Below are 15,071 nucleotides of genomic sequence, written 5' to 3' on the forward strand. Positions count from 1 at the left end.
GTGTACATTTGGTCTACATGATGGATGTGATATCGTATGCGTACATTGCCATTTCACAGATTCCGGGTCCTTCAGATGTAGTAGGCATGTTTCTGTGCATGTGCAGAGCCAGTTGTGCCCTTTGTTCTGCAGTGTCGGCTATGCGCGTTGTTCCTCGTTGTCATCAATGTGGGTGTGCTGTTCGTGCTATGTGTGTGTGCTACAGTGTGCCAAGGGGATCGGGCCCATGGACCTGGGTGATTGTGGGTGTGCAGTGTGCTACAACTCGTTGTGCATGTGTGCCATTGTGCCCATCTCCCCCCGTCCCCCCAGTCCCTGTTGATGTTGTGTCAGGTCCTCTCGAGCTGTGTCCTTACACCCTACTCCTTGCACCGTCTCTACACTGATGACGGTGGCCCGGGTTTCCTTCAGCTCCTCAGGTGGCGCTGGACTACCACCTCCTGTCGCCGTTGCTGCCTTCCTGTTGGCAGTGGGTTTGTGCCTGGCTTAGGTAGTCACGTCATGCTGGTGCCTATTGGCCTCCTGGATTGGCCTCCTCGGCACTCCAATTGCAATCCAGGTGATCCACTAGTGGGTCAGTTGCTTGTAGTGTTCTGTCACTTCCGTGACGCTAGTCTTGTTTTCCTGCAGTCTGCACCCTGTCTTCCTCTCCCTTTTCTCCTTGGCCTTCCCTGACCCCGTTGTTCCTTGCTGGTAGTCTGTGGGAGTTGTGGGTTTCGAGTTGGCCACTGCGCTGTGTCAGGGTGCACCCATGTTGCTAGGTGCTTTGGATTGTTTTTGGTGTGTTTTTTCTGTGGTTTTTATGGTGCATTGTTCTGCCAGACGCGTGGGATTTGCAGGCCTGTGGCAGGTTTTCACTACTTTTTGTACCGCGGTTGGCCTCATCTCATGTTTTTTTGCGCTCGCGTATCGCATTATGCGACGTGGCATTGATTTTCACGCGGAGATTTTGCAGGTTATCTGGTCACTATCGCATGGTACCGCCTAGTTGTGAATTCCACGTTGGCATGCGATAGGCTGCGATATTGAAAGTTGCGTTACGCTACTCTTGCGGTAGTTATCTCATGTTCTTGTGAATATACCCCCTAGTGATTCCCCGCCCTCAAAATCTAGGGGTGGACAGGTTTGATGGGGCTTTTCACCGTTTTATTTACCTTGGTTCTCTGGCTCCTCCTTTGTAAGGAAAACATTTGGAACAAGAGCTCTATTTAACTCTAGCACATTGTAAACCTGAGAATAAGATATGGTTATACATAGGAAGAAAGACTTGTCTAGGAAAAATTTGGACTGAAGGCTGCAGTCAATAGAGAGATGCTAAAAATTATAATTTTGGTCTGTGTTTGTAAGGTTAATGATTTCCTTTAGGAGGTACCCTTTTAGATCTATGTGAGGAATTATTTTCAAGTATAAATAGAATCAAGATCTGAATGTGCTGCCAACAAGCTATGATAGGCATAGGAAAGGAGTAATCTGATAATAATCTTGGCGAAGTTATTAGAACCAGCAATATGTTCCAATATACTATGTCCATACAGATGGTTTAACAGGGCCCTTAAATGTTACCCTAGGTCGTGGCTATTAGTGGCATGCTATTAGTAGGCAGTTTGACTTTTAATTGAGCATGAAATAAATTGAGGACAAATATTAGTAGGGTGGAAACTTGTGCATAGCAGACAGGAGGTAAGAGTGAATGGCGGATACGGACAAAAGGAATGGTCAAAAGGAAGAGGTGAAGAAGGAAGTGGGAAGGGTAAAGAAGAGAACAGCTAATGTGAAGTGAAAGCAATAAATGAACTGCAGGATTACAAAAGAGTGATTCACTGAGGAAGCAAGCGCTGGCAAAGCCAATAGGTCTTGCCTTTGGGACCTACTGACTATGCCAATGCTTTTTGGCAATGCTGAATAGCATTGGTAATAAGCAATACTTTTTGGTGATGCTGAACAGCATTGGTAAAAAGCAATGTTTTTTGCAAATGCTATTTAGCATCGGCAAAAAAAAGACACATTACGGGGTCACTGTGATGGTCTTGCAATTGTGTAGGCTCAAGCTTGCATCACCACGCATGTGCATGCCCACAGACTGATGCGGACGCCATAGTCTTTTATTTTTTTATTGACTGATCTACTATGGTGGGTGCCATTTTGATCAGTCAAAAGAAAAATGAAATTTCATATTTGTGGAAGGCTCGCAGCAATTTGCTATCTTTGCCCTCAACATTTTTTAATAAAAAAAAAATGAAATGCAGGTTTAGGGGGCAACAGCGGAGCGGGGGGATAGGAGGATAGAGGGAAGCAACAGGGAGTGGATGGGGTGCATGTGGTAGAAAGCAATAATTGAGCAACACCAAGGTTGGACTGGTCGTACCGGGCATCAGGTGTTTCCCCAGAGGCTGAAAGGGTAGGAGGCCAATTATGTAACACTGCAGCAGTTTTAAAAGCATCCACTGCAGAGCTCCTTGCATATCCAGCATTTTCAGGCATTTTAAGGCTATTGCCCCTGATGAAAAAACCTAATGTAGACCCAGGAGAGCTTAACTGCTACCGCCCGATATAATTATCACCAGCACCAGCGAAGATGTTGGAAAAATTGGTACAGCTCCAACTGGCTAATTTCATAGAGGAGCATGACATACTGCATGATACGCAATCTGGCTTTCGGTCTGGTTTTAGTAGTGAGAAGGCGTTGTTGGAGGTAGCGGAGTCTGTAAGAATGACGGTGGACACGGGTGCATCAGCAATGCTGGTACTTTTGTACCTGTCCGCTGCATTCAACACCGTGGATAACCTAATCTTATTAGATAGACTCAAATCAATGGGACTGGGAGGGATGGCACTCGCTTGGCTATGGTCCTACCTAAAACAACACGCACAAAGGGTCGCTCTGCAACCTTTTCAGTCAGAACCTAAGTCACTATGGTGTGGGGTACAGCAAGGTTCGACTCTGAGCCCGTGGATCTTCAATACAGATCTGGATCCCGAGTTCTCGCTCATAGCCAACTGGGATGTTAAGGTAATATCATACACGGAAGACACCCAGTTGGTGTTTTCCTTTAAGGATCATTCGGCGGACGCTTTTCATAGATTCAAGGGATGCTTGAAAGATATCTCCGGTTGGATGAATAACAATAAGCTAAAGCTCAATGCAGAGAGGACAGAGGTCTCGTTCTTTGGTAAGGCAGCACCTCCGTCAGCGGGACTTTGGTGGTCAGCCGAAATGGGCTTGCCACCTATCCCTGCAACGACTGCAACAGACTTGGGCATAAAATGGGAAAAGGATCTTTCATTTACAGCCCAAGTACGTCATATAGCAACCTCTTGTTTCGGTAAGTTGATAAGCCTGAGGAAATGTGTGCATCTACTGCCAGAGGACTGTCGTAGAGTCATTTTAATGCCACAGTAACATCTCAGCTGGACTACGCAAACAGTCTTTACCTAGGATTACCTGGCTATCTGATTAAGAGATTGCAGATGGTCCAAAATGCAGATGTGAGATTAATTAGACGAGTACCATATCGACACCACACCTCTCCACATATAAGACAGCTACACTGGCTTCAGGTGGCGGAAAGGATAAAGTTCAAGGCCCTGACCATGGCCTCCGGGCATTACGAGGCAATTGTCTTAGTTACCTGAAGCAGCGACTAGGCCGCTAACAACAAAAACGGTCCTTGAGGTCTAACTCTTAACATCTACTAGCTGAAGGGGGTAGATCCTTCACAGTGGTAACTGCCAAATTGTGGAATTCCCTGCTTTCCAACATGTGCTGTATCCAGTCTGAACGTGAGTTCAGAGAGACTCTGAAGACTAGGGGGCATATTATCAAGCCAGGCGATAAAATTATCGACGCTATAACGGCAGGAAACTGCCGATAAAACGGCGATAATGGGCTTGATAATATGCTCTATGGAATTCCAATTGAAGCCCATGTTAGATGTGAAGGACATCTAACCTGGGCTTCAATTGGAATTTGTTGGACTTGGCCCTTCTGGCAGGTTCACCCCGAGACTTTTTGCTTTTTATTGGTAACTTGGTGTAGTGATTTTTGGGTTTCTGCGCACTTTACCGCTGTGTCCCAGGGTAAAGTGCATGCGTGTTGTGAGGTTGGCCTGCCCTCCCATAGGAATGCATGGGGGAATGTATGTGTCCTGGTAGTTCCTGATGCGTGGGGTGTGCAGGCCCGAGTTTGGTATGTGCGGACTCGTGTGATTGAATGCTGCGCGATGATGTGTGCGGCGTGCATGTACCTAGTGTGGAAGTGCCACTTCTAGAAGTGGGCACTTCAGTGTGCAGTATGAAATGTGTGGCTTGTCTGGCGATTGGCTGGTGGAGGTCATGTGACGGACTAGGGAAATCCCCAGAGTCAGGAGGAGTCACCCAGTGGTGAATGGGAGTTTAACATACTGATGGCTGGGAAGGAGTATACCTGGGTCCTGAATAGGACAGGGCTTTCCCCACACACTGCTGGCTCCGGCCCCTGTGGTGCGTCTGATGAACCTGGCCTGCCAGTGAATAGGGAGAGGGGCTGAGCAAAACAAAGTGCTCAGGAACCAGATGTAACTGGTTCGCCCCTTCTCTGCACCTTGCAGACAAAGAATTTACTGTATAAAAAGGGGCTGTGTCCCCTTACATTTGTGTGTTCTTCCAGGATCTTAATCTGAGGGGGGGCCTGCTGCTGCTGGGCGCCAGGAGAGACCGCCACTGGGGACTGCCTCCCTGTTGGAGGGCCCTGTGAGCTGGCCCCTGGGCCCAGTCTTTGCCCCCCTACTCTTGAAAGACTTTATTGCTGGACCTTCCTTTACTTGTAGCGCCTGGGAGCGCTTGTATTTACTTGTAGCGCCTGGGAGCGCTTTTTGGGCTTTATAGCGCTGGGAGCGCTGTGCGTGGCTTTGTAGCGCTGTGAGCGCTTTGATTCTGCTTGCGGGTGCCCACCCCGCTTATTTTAGTACTCTTACGGCGGGTGCCCACCCCGCCGTACATCGCACCTATCGAGGGAGCTCACCCCTCGTATCGCCGGGAAGATCACCGCCGCGGCCCTGGCGAAACAGGAAGTCAGGCGGCCGAGGGCGGGCCTCCGGGACAACCGGAACTCAGAGAAGGAGGGCGGGAGCCTACCCCGCCTCCTACCGAGCGCCGCGGTTGCAGCCTGTTCGGAGAAGTCAAGATCCAGGCGGGAGCCCACCCCGCGCTGGACCGTGAGGAGGAGGGTGGCCAGAACTTGTGCGGAGGGGGCGCGAGGCACATTGTCGGTGCCTGCCCCTCCGCGAGGAAGCCTCGGAATCCTTCATGCCCCACGAGAACGGAGAGAGGGAAGACGACGCTGGAGTCCCCCGAGCAGCCCGGTGAGTGTTTAGAAGGGCTTGGGGACTCCGCGCATGTGCTGGGGGTGCGGGGGCAGTGTCAGAGCCCCGTGAAGGCTCCAACGTTGCCTGGCAGAGTAGTGGCAACCAGAGCGCCCCGGAAGGCAGTGGGCCGCTCCAGCGTGAGGGGCACCATTCTTTTCGAGCCCACGAGGCTCCAACGACGGGGCATTTTGTGCAGCCAGAGCCCGGGAGAGGCTCCCCGAGAGCGGCGGATTTGCTGTGAGGGGCACAGGGGTGCCCACGCTCAGTTCTACAGCTGCCCAGCACTTAGTGGGCAGCTGCAACGTTTAGGTGGGGATCTTGCGCTTGTGGCTTGCGCAGCTGGCGCAGCCTTATCTGGACAGAGCGTCCTAGCCCGGACAAGGCCAGTTGGCCTAGGGACTGCCACAGGTGGTGGCATATGAGTTCTTGCGCAATGGTTCCTTTCCTTACACCTCTGAATGTTTTTATACATCATGTGTTTTCCTAACCTGCACCTCTGAATGTATTTTTGATGCGTCATGTGCCTTGCTTTACACCGCTGAATGTATTTTATGCATCATGTGTTTTCCTTCCCTACACCTCTGAATGTTTTAGGCATCATGTGTAACGTGCTATTACCCCTACAGGTATTGTGATACTTAGGTGATTGTGTTCCCCTGGTACCGGTGGTACTAGGGAGGTTCTGAGTCCCTGCGTGATAGTCTCCTAAAGTGGTTAGGGTTGCGTAGGTGGTACTTTCTTGTTACCAGTGAGTACTGGTTGTGTGCTATATATATGTTATTTTTGTGCTACAGTAATTTTATATTTGGTGCTAAGTGCTAAATATCTAAAAGTGCTAATTCCTGACAGTGGCCCATGTGGCCCTGTCCCCTGTACATATAATCCCTTGTAAATTCTGCCCGTGCCTGTTGGCACATTGTAAAGTGTGTGTTTTTATCTAATGTGTTGTGTATAATACAAAGGCTATTTTTATAGAATACCTTGTGTGGAGTTTCTTTTGTGGTGGGCCTTGGGTGTTGTTGCTGGGTGCGCGCGCAAACGCTTCACACATCGCCTCAGAGATAAGCCTGACTGCTCGTGCCAAGCTACCAAGGGGGTGAGCAGGGGTTATCTTTGGCGTGTAACTTCCTTGCCCTGACTAGAGTGGTGGTTTCTGCCTGACTTTGGCGCAAGCCTTAGCCAACCAGAAATCGCCAGTTCTAACATTGGTGATCAGCGGTGGGATTTGGACTTGCGTTTGCGCTGTACCGCAGCGGCAACTGGCCGCACTCCAAAACTGCATTAGATAAATCACATTTTGGGGATTATTGTTTTTTTTTTTAAGTTCCATTGTTTCTTCTCATAAAGGTGTCCTTTGTGAATTATGTACCCCTGTGCTAGCTCAGACACTCAGGTTCCTTGTGTTAAACTCTTCTCAGGAACGTCCGCCAAAATGGAGCCTGCTTTTAATTTCTGTGGTCTGTTTAGATACAGTAGGTTGGAGTTGGTAAGGTTCTGTGAAGAGAGAGACATAGAGGTGGGTGAGTCCGATATCCAGTCCAAACTGAGGGACAACCTGATCCTATGGCAAAAGGATGAGTGGGAGCGAGAGCGCAGCGAGGAAGATAGGGCCCGGGCCGCACGCCGAGAGGGTGGTGGGTCTGAGGGGAGCCCTGAAGATTCAGAAGAGGAGGAAGGTTACCTGACAGGGACGCCAGTAGAAAGTGAAGGCCCCATAGATAGGGAGTCCCTTGCTGGGTCCAGTGTCAGGAGCAGCACCCCATCCCTTCCCCTGTCCCCAGAGGAGTGGATAGATAGGAGGGAAGAGAGGGAGCATCAGCTAGCCATGGAGAAGCTCAGGTTAGAGCATGCCAGGGCGATGGCGCAGCTGGGGGTGGAGAAGAAAAAGTGTGAGACCGAGAGGGTCTTAGCGGAGGAGAGGATGGCGGAGGCTGAGAGGGCTTTCGCCAGGGCGAAATTAGCTCTAGAGGGTAAATTGTCCCCTGAGCGCATTGGTTTTCTGGATTCCCCAGGGAGGGTGGAGTCCAGTGGTGGCAGCGATAGAGAGGCCAGTGCAGAGAGACCCATTCCCAGTTCACCCAGTCTGGTACCTGTTTTACAACAGGAGGAATGTAGGTTGAAGTTCAGGGGCAGTAAGAAACTGCCTCACCAGTCTTGGGGCACGTTTGTGGGTGAATGTGAGGATGCACTGGACGATTGGTTAAGGGTACACACGAAACGGGCTTTTGACGGACTGTATGCTCTGGTTATCAAGGAGCAGCTGCTTGGTAGTTGTTATCCCGGGTTGCGCCAACACCTGTTGAGGTATGGCTCTTTTTGCCCATGGGAGCTGGCAGAAGAAGCAGACCGTTGGGAGAGTGCCCAAGGTTCTGATGAGGTATGGGAGAGTGCTTCCAACAGCAGTGGCTCAGGGATCTTCCCGTCTTGGATGGGGGTAGAGGTTCAGAGTAGGCCAGCTAGATCCCAGAGTAGTGAGAGGGGTGTAGGGGCTCACGGCCTATCTCAGTGGAGTGGGAGTGAGTGGGTGACTTTGAGTCCCCAGAGGCCCGAAACCCAGTCTCAGAACCTGGATGGTTTCTTAAGGGAACACCAGGTTGGGGGCCTAGGCTGTCCTGTTAGGTCACTTGAGGAAGCTCGCCTAGGGTATGGAGAACCTGGAGTCTCTGTAAATGGAGCTCCAGTGGTTCTGGTGTCAGGCAGTACCGCTCCGGTAGGGATGGTACAGAAGTCCGGCGAGAGGAGTGGCATGGGGCTGTGTTCCCCGGTGGAGGAGCCAGTGGGTCAGGGACCAGCTGGTAGGGCTGAGTCTCCTAGAAGTGACCATGGCGACCACACGTCTGTCCTGGGGGATCTTCGCGTACTGTCAGGTGGACAGGGGACGGGAGATCTGCGCCAGGCAGACTGTCATGCAACATATGAGGCATATGTTACTCTTGGGGGGATACTGTGTGAGTCCCCAGAAGTCCTGGAGTGCCAGGCAAGTATGCAACCGAAGGTTCTAGACCAGAGGTTGGGAGACCAGTTCTCAGGGAGAGGTCCTGAGCAGGTGGGAAAGTTGATTTCTGAGGGTGCCTCTCAGAGGAGGAGAGGACGGAACCCTAGAAGGAGAGGTAGGGGGAGGAGAGCCTCACCCGTGACTGTTGGTCAGCTTGAGGGTACGGACTCTGGGCTGGAAGATCAGTGGATGTTTAGAACAGCCCTGATGAGAGGAAGAGTGGAAAATGGTCACTACGTGCCAGGGGTTACTACCACCCACTCTGTGGTTAGGCAAGGATCAGTGGCGCCTAGATGGCCTAGGGCCTGGTCCTGGCCGCGGACAACTGAGGAGTACCAGTGGGGTAGCCCAGTTGGTCCGCCGAGTTCTTTTAGAAGGAATTCCATGGGTTTAGAGTGGCGTAAAACCGGAGAGTGTCCCTGCCGTTGCGGGCCTGCGTCCGTGTTTTGTCGCCCAAAGCAGGGAAGACCTTCACGGTGGTGATTGGTCTACCCTGCGTTTTGGCTGGAAGGGGGTTGTGTTGGACTTGGCCCTTCTGGCAGGTTCACCCCCGAGACTTTTTGCTTTTTATTGGTAACTTGGTGTAGTGATTTTTGGGATTCTGCGCACTTTACCGCTGTGTCCCAAGGTAAAGTGCATGCGTGTTGTGAGGTTGGCCTGCCCTCCCATAGGAATGCATGGGGGAATGTATGTGTCCTGGTAGTTCCTGATGCGTGGGGTGTGCAGGCCCGAGTTTGGTATGTGCGGACTCGTGTGATTGAATGCTGCGCGATGATGTGTGCGGCGTGCATGTACCTAGTGTGGAAGTGCCACTTCTAGAAGTGGGCACTTCAGTGTGCAGTATGAAATGTGTGGCTTGTCTGGCGATTGGCTGGTGGAGGTCATGTGACGGACTAGGGAAATCCCCAGAGTCAGGAGGAGTCACCCAGTGGTGAATGGGAGTTTAACATACTGATGGCTGGGGAGGAGTATACCTGGGTCCTGAATAGGACAGGGCTTTCCCCACACACTGCTGGCTCCGGCCCCTGTGGTGCGTCTGATGAACCTGGCCTGCCAGTGAATAGGGAGAGGGGCTGAGCAAAACAAAGTGCTCAGGAACCAGATGTAACTGGTTCGCCCCTTCCCTGCACCTTGCAGACAAAGAATTTACTGTATAAAAAGGGGCTGTGTCCCCTTACATTTGTGTGTTCTTCCAGGATCTTAATCTGAGGGGGGGCCTGCTGCTGCTGGGCGCCAGGAGAGACCGCCACTGGGGACTGCCTCCCTGTTGGAGGGCCCTGTGAGCTGGCCCCTGGGCCCAGTCTTTGCCCCCCTACTCTTGAAAGACTTTATTGCTGGACCTTCCTTTACTTGTAGCGCCTGGGAGCGCTTGTATTTACTTGTAGCGCCTGGGAGCGCTTTTTGGGCTTTATAGCGCTGGGAGCGCTGTGCGTGGCTTTGTAGCGCTGTGAGCGCTTTGATTCTGCTTGCGGGTGCCCACCCCGCTTATTTGAGTACTCTTACGGCGGGTGCCCACCCCGCCGTACATCGCACCTATCGAGGGAGCTCACCCCTCGTATCGCCGGGAAGATCACCGCCGCGGCCCCGGCGAAACAGGAAGTCAGGCGGCCGAGGGCGGGCCTCCGGGACAACCGGAACTCAGAGAAGGAGGGCGGGAGCCTACCCCGACTCCTACCGAGCGCCGCGGTTGCAGCCTGTTCGGAGAAGTCAAGATCCAGGCGGGAGCCCACCCCGCGCTGGACCGTGAGGAGGAGGGTGGCCAGAACTTGTGCGGAGGGGGCGCGAGGCACATTGTCGGTGCCTGCCCCTCCGCGAGGAAGCCTCGGAGTCCTTCACGCCCCACGAGAACGGAGAGAGGGAAGACGACGCGGGAGCCCCCTGAGCAGCCCGGTGAGTGTTTAGAAGGGCTGGGGGACTCCGCGCATGTGCTGGGGGTGCGGGGGCAGTGTCAGAGCCCCGTGAAGGCTCCAACTTTGCCTGGCAGAGTAGTGGCAACCAGAGCGCCCCGGAAGGCAGTGGGCCGCTCCAGCGTGAGGGGCACCATTCTTTTCGAGCCCACGAGGCTCCAACGACGGGGCATTTTGTGCAGCCAGAGCCCGGGAGAGGCTCCCCGAGAGCGGCGGATTTGCTGTGAGGGGCACAGTGGTGCCCACGCTCAGTTCTACAGCTGCCCAGCACTTAGTGGGCAGCTGCAACGGTTAGGTGGGGATCTTGCGCTTGTGGCTTGCGCAGCTGGCGCAGCCTTATCTGGACAGAGCGTCCTAGCCCGGACAAGGCCAGTTGGCCTAGGGACTGCCACAGGTGGTGGCATATGAGTTCTTGCGCAATGGTTCCTTTCCTTACACCTCTGAATGTTTTTATGCATCATGTGTTTTCCTAACCTGCACCTCTGAATGTATTTTTGATGCGTCATGTGCCTTGCTTTACACCGCTGAATGTATTTTATGCATCATGTGTTTTCCTTCCCTACACCTCTGAATGTTTTAGGCATCATGTGTAACGTGCTATTACCCCTACAGGTATTGTGATACTTAGGTGATTGTGTTCCCCTGGTACCGGTGGTACTAGGGAGGTTCTGAGTCCCTGCGTGATAGTCTCCTAAAGTGGTTAGGGTTGCGTAGGTGGTACTTTCTTGTTACCAGTGAGTACTGGTTGTGTGCTATATATATGTTATTTTTGTGCTACAGTAATTTTATATTTGGTGCTAAGTGCTAAATATCTAAAAGTGCTAATTCCTGACAGTGGCCCATGTGGCCCTGTCCCCTGTACATATAATCCCTTGTAAATTCTGCCCGTGCCTGTTGGCACATTGTAAAATGTGTGTTTTTATCTAATGTGTTGTGTATAATACAAAGGCTATTTTTATAGAATACCTTGTGTGGAGTTTCTTTTGTGGTGGGCCTTGGGTGTTGTTGCTGGGTGCGCGCGCAAACGCTTCACACATCGCCTCAGAGATAAGCCTGACTGCTCGTGCCAAGCTACCAAGGGGGTGAGCAGGGGTTATCTTTGGCGTGTAACTTCCTTGCCCTGACTAGAGTGGTGGTTTCTGCCTGACTTTGGCGCAAGCCTTAGCCAACCAGAAATCGCCAGTTCTAACAGAATTCCATAGAGCATATTATCAAGCCCATTATCGCCGTTTTAGCAGCAGTTTTCTGCCGCTAAAGCAGCGATAATTTTATCGCCTGGCTTGATAATATGCCCCTTGGCTTTTTAACCAAAGCTAGAACCTGGTAATTACCCCTCGCTTAGTGCCAGGACACCTCTGCTTGAGGTAGCTGTTGCACTTTATAAATGCTTGTTATTAATAAAAGTGTCAAGATGACCCTGGTGATTAATGTACCGGCGGGAGAGAGATTGAAGTTTTGCCTAGTGACAATTCTGACTCATCTACGGTAGCCCAGAGGGTCAATATGACTGCTGTAAAGAACGTGCGACATGCAGATCACAGGACAGTATTTTACGTACATAGATCAGTGGGTTACTGCTTCTGTCACAGAGATCCTTTTATTACTGTGCAGTTAATAAGTTACAATCATAATTTAGCACAGTGAACTTTGAACTGCCATCAAAGAGCTGCATGCAAACTGCATGGTACAGGTTAAGAAGTTATGTTTTTTCTCAATCTTTCATTATCCTATTGTTGCTAAAAAGGGTTTGTTTGGATACAACTATATTCTTATTAGTAAAGCCAGCTGTAACTGTGTTAAGTTCTGAATCCAGAGTTTTGCTTCTCCAGAGCAAGCACTCTTAAAAAATGTCTATCAGTACGAATGACATGAATTCTACAACTGATAGCCCAATTTGTCCTATGAAACATTTTCTATACAATGATTACACACTTATGATTTATCTCTGTATGTATGTATGTACCGCATATTTGTATAGCGCAAAAACTGTCACCCAAAGGATATCCTGGCGCTTTGACTTTTTACCAATAACATGCGATATTACAATATTCAGACAGTTTAATCTAACCTAGGAAAAAGATGAGTTTTTAATCCTTTCCTAAAAGAGGAAAGATCCCCCATACTCCTAAGCAACAGGGGTAGGGAGTTCCAACATTTAGCTGCCGCAAATCTAAAAGACCGTCCGCCCATCCGGGCCCACAAGACCTTCGGAACCACCAATAAATAGGCTGACAATGATCGGAGAGAGCGTGCGGGTACATACCACGCAAACATCTCCTGCAGCGGAACAGGCCCTTGCCCGTGAAGCGCTTTAAACACCAAGCACAGTGCTTTAAAAACAATCCGCTGCGAGATAGGCAACCAATGAAGGTCCACCAGCGCCGTGATGGAAGAGTCAGAACGCCGTCGAGAGAGGGCCAGCTTAGCAGCCATATTCTGCACTCGTTGCAGTTTGCCCACCAAATTTGCGGGTGCTCCTAACAGCAATGCGTTGCAATAATCCAACCTGCTCAATATAATGCCACGCACCACCTCTGGCCAATTTTCCATAACATGCGAAGCAGCGCCATGCAAGTGGCCACAGTCTTGTTTACAAAAACATCTAACTGAAGATTGGGCCCGAGCATCACACCCAGGTTCCGAACGGAACCTGCTGCCAGGGGAGCATCCTGGAAAGAGGTAGGCCAAAAATCAGATGGCAACGGACGAGAAACGCGAGCAATGCAGTACCTCTGTTTTAGAGCTATTAAATTGCAGGGAATTTTGCCTCAACCAATCTGCGGTTGCTGCCATGCAACGATGGAAAATCTCCAGAGGCACCCCATCCTTACCCTCGATAGAAAAAATGAGCTGCGTGTCGTCGGCGTAATTAATGACCGCAATGCCAAATGATTTAATCAAGTTCACCAAAGGCCGAAGATAGAGATTGAACAAAATAGGGCTGATGGCAGACCCTTGAGGGACACCCTGCCCGACCACCTTGATGTCAGACTGAAACGGTGGCAAGGCTACCACCTGACGTCTGCCCCCCAAATAAGAGACCAGCCATTCACGGGCCAGACCCGTCACCCCGACTTCCTCAAGTCTTCTGACCAGGATGGCATGGTTGACCGTATCGAACGCGGCCGACATGTCGAGCAGCACTAAAAAGGCTGCCCGTCCAGTGTCGACTCGCGAACGAAGGTCATCCAGGACGGTCACCAAGGCGGACTCAGTGCCGTGAGCTGGTCTAAAGCCAAACTGAGTCACGTCCAGACGGACATTATTCTCCATAAAACCGGACAGATGTTTAGTGACCAGTTTCTCCAGAATCTTAATGGGGAAAGGGAGCAGCGATATAGGTCTATAATTCGATGGACAGGTGGGATCCAATGTCTCTTTCTTCAGCAATGGGGAAACCACCGCGAGTTTCCAACTCTCCGGAACTCGAGCCGTGGTGAGGGTGAGGTATGTAAGATGTAAGGTGCTTCGACACCCTACACTGGTATGAGAGGGCTATAGAGAGATGAGAAGTACTGTTGGAGGAGATAGTGGGGGAATCATTGAAGAATCCCAACAAAGATTGGTGTGTCCTGGTGTGCTGTAACGTCATCATTTACTCTGCTTTAAAAATCAATACAATTGCATATATAATGAAAAATGTGTTGTTGCACGCACCATTTTCGCCATTTTTCCCCAAATTTTCTTGGGGTGAGAACCCTCCCAAAACTCCCTTGTACTGGTCAAGCTCGCTCACTCTGCTCGCTTGCTATGCACCATACGGGGGCTGGTCTGGCAAAGTTTGCCAGGGTGCTTTCGGTTCCCTATCTGACCCTGAGCAACATAGATGGAGACAAGCAACACAGGGGCCGAGGGAAGAAACAAGAGCAATGAAGACTGCATGTGTGGGAAGTACATAGGAGAGAGACCAGTCAAAAGGGAGAGGGCAAACACAGAGGTGTAAGTATTTGGTGGGGCAAGATAAACACAAGAGAGAGAGAGTAGAAAAACACATACACTCTGAGGCCCTCATTTATGGGGTTTTGGCATAGGGCAGCGCAACAAGACACCTTGCTGCCCTGCCCTACGTCAAAGTGAAAGGGCAGTTGTACACCGTGTTTATCCAATACGGTGCATTCCTGTCCTTTCCCCTGAGATGGTGCCGTTTCGATAGCCTAGTGCCAACACAGGTGGCCTTGCACCATGGGTGCCTGTGCTGTCAGCAGGATTGTTTTGTGCAGGAAGGGGGTGAGGGTTTTTTGCTCTTACCATGTGTGCTAAGGGGAAAAAACTAGGAGAAAGAAAGTTATTTCTCCTCATTACGCCTCACCTCGAGATGTGTAAGGTTTTATTGTATCCCTAGGTTTTTATGTTTTTGTAAATTTTGGGAAGCTCAAAATCCATTGCTGTTGTGCGGGAACACCCACTGCAACGCCCATGGAACTCTGCCTCCAGAGTGCAGAGTAAAGCAACGCAGAGATTCGCAATGCCCCGCCTTACTATATATCTATGAGGCTATTGAAAGCCACGCAAAGTGGCTCTGCATTGCCTCATAGATATGATTCCAAGGTTTATGCCGCCAGAGTGTCACAAAAAGTGACGCTCCAGTGGCGCAAGGGGCTTATAAATATGTCCATAAGTGCTTCACCCCAAACAAAAGTAGTTTCCTAAAAGTGAGCAGTGTGAGGACACAATTCACCCGGTCCAGAAGAGGGTAATGAAGGTGTGCACCAGGAGAGGGATAAACAGAAGATCAACAATGAAAGCTAGAAGCAAGTGAATGAGAGCGACAATAAAGACAACCATTGGTAAGCAATCGGCGGGATGTAAGCCCATTTAGAACATTGG

This window comes from Triturus cristatus, chromosome 6 (assembly GCF_964204655.1).
Source record: "Triturus cristatus chromosome 6, aTriCri1.1, whole genome shotgun sequence".
In the NCBI taxonomy this organism is placed as follows: domain Eukaryota; kingdom Metazoa; phylum Chordata; class Amphibia; order Caudata; family Salamandridae; genus Triturus; species Triturus cristatus.